This window comes from Mus musculus, chromosome 17, assembly GCF_000001635.26.
Source record: "Mus musculus strain C57BL/6J chromosome 17, GRCm38.p6 C57BL/6J".
Classification (NCBI taxonomy): Eukaryota; Metazoa; Chordata; class Mammalia; order Rodentia; family Muridae; genus Mus; species Mus musculus.
The window spans coordinates 87,205,726-87,208,035 of record NC_000083.6 but is presented as its reverse complement, the minus strand read 5'-3'; the positions used below and the strand labels follow the sequence as shown (position 1 = coordinate 87,208,035).

Below are 2,310 nucleotides of genomic sequence, written 5' to 3'. Positions count from 1 at the left end.
TGTGAAAGCTCACAGGAGTCACAAAAATGTGGAACTCAAAGAGGGAAGGACCAGATGTTCGAAGCTTAACGACCTTCTTAGTGGATGAGAAAAATCTGGTGGGTGTGGGCAATATGAGAGAGGGTAAATGGCTTTGAGGGGACATGAATGGGCTCAAAGAGCCAAAGTTCAAAGTTCAAAGTTCACTTAGATTGGTGTGCACTGCATCAACTCTACTCTCTCTTTCTGGATGCGTTCTAGAATATTCTGAGGTCTAAGTTGGTACGTGTTGTAATGGCCTAAAACTTATGGAATTGAAACCTTTATTGTGTGGGTGTGGTGATGGTGGGGGTTGTATGTGTGTGTGAATGTGTTTGCCTATGTATAAGCACTCATGTTCATAAGTCAGGTTGCACATATGTGTTCATTCATATGAAGGCCTGAAGTTGATGCCAGATGTCATGATCTGCCACTCTCATCTTGTATGTTGAGACAGAATCCCTCCACTGAGCTCAGAGCTCATGACTGACTAGCCTCACTAGCTAGTCAGCTAGCTTGCCCTGGGGTCCTCTGCCTCTGCCTGCCAAGGGCTGGGGTTACAGGCATCTGGGGCTGCTTGTCACACTTGCCATGCTTCTACATGAAGTCTAAGGATCAGAATTCTGATTCTCCCATCTGCGTGACGAGCCCTTTCTCCACTGCCCCAGGCCCTCATGGGGGTGTAAGGACCCGGCTCACCTTGTCTGATCTTATGCTTGGCCTCTCCTCCCCTCCCGTCCATCCCAAATATTCTTTCCTGTTCTGACTCAAGATCTTCACTCCAATCTGCCTCCTGAAACACTTTCTTGGACTATCATTGACAATGAATTCCTTTAAATCATCTAAGAAAACATGTGTAATCCACTGGAAATTTCAAGGCAATGAGTCATCACTCTTCTTGTCCCCCTCAAATTCCCATCTCTTATGTAAGGCTGAGTCACTTTTCAAGAGGTCCATGTGCCGCAGAAAAGAATCAGAAAGCTCTCAAGATGTGTGTGTGTGTGTGTGTGTGTGTGTGTGGAGGGGGGGTAGAGGCAGGGATGATGTCTGCAGCTTTGAGGGACCAGCAGCAGCACAGGATCTTCAAGGCCACAATCTCTCTGCTGCTGCTGCTGTGTCACTTTCTACACAGGGGAACATCTGACGGAGTTTGTAAGAGTGAACTGCTGTCTTGCTGCCAGGCTTGAGAGCACTGTCACTGGAGCCTGGGGAGGCCAGGCTGGATAGAGGGTGCCCCTGCTCCAATCCCACGTGCACTCCAGGGGACGGTTGAGAGCTTTGCCTTTGTTCTCTGCAGGGTTCAGAGGTCGATAAGACAGGTCCCGGGGTCATTCAGGGGAGCAGAATGAGGGAGCCCACTATTTGGAGGATGAGGTGGCTCACTGAGAGCTGACCATAAAATTGTCACACAGAAATCAAGCAGACAAAGGGGGAAGTCATCCCCAAAGGGAAGAGAATGAGCCCGAGGCCAGCGTGACTTACATATCTAAAGAAGTCCCTGTGACGTGTCTGGCTACAGGAGCAGTACAGGAAAAGAGATGGTCCCTAGTCATATGACCCATCCATTTTACTGGGTGGGGACAAAGATGCTGGCTGAGTCCTCCTGAAATCAACCTGTTTTGGTTGGGGAGGTGGGTGCCTTAGATTGTCGAGTGCCTTTAGTGGACATTGTCTTTTTTTCTGAGCCCAGGTACTTAGGACCAGCTTCCCGAGAACAGCGACTCCTGGGAAAAGGTAAGGGGAAGTACTCAGCGTTTTGTTTGTTTGTTTGTTTGTTTGTTTGTTTTTGTTTTTGTTTTTTAACTGAATGAGTGTAATTCTGTCCTTAGGTTTAACACAGCAGTCCCATGACCTTGTCTTATCTGAATATACTGCCCCCACCTCCCCAGTACAAGAGACGACATCCATCCGAAGCCAAGAATTCTGAGATCAGGAAGCTACCAACCTCTACCCTCTTGGGTCGGTCTGTGGGCCTCCAAAGGGGTGTCCCCAAGAAGGTGTCAGAACCCTTGCCTCATGTTTTTCTAACTTCATGGCCTTCCATTGAGATGGTCAATAACACCATGTGCACACGAAACACTTCACATGTGAGCGAGCTGCTGTAAGCGTCAAATGTGGGAGTTTTTAAAAAAGACTTAGGAAAAAATAAATAAAAACAGTACAATAATGATTTTCTATGCATCCAAGATTGCATGTTGAAACGATCATTTCTAGACATACTGGGTTAGATTAAACTATGGCTTTAAAATTAATTTCAACTGTGTCTTTTTACCTCTAGCCCCACCCCAAGGC

General features: G+C 47.1%; 1 long non-coding RNA gene across 1 annotated transcript; it reads left to right on the top strand.

Moving 5' to 3' along the window:
- Positions 1-1,058: 1,058 nt before the first annotated feature.
- Positions 1,059-2,015, top strand: Gm41647. The gene is made up of 3 exons (XR_877092.1): positions 1,059-1,170; positions 1,709-1,752; positions 1,848-2,015. It is a non-coding gene; the product is annotated as a predicted gene, 41647 (long non-coding RNA).
- Positions 2,016-2,310: the final 295 nt, after the last annotated feature.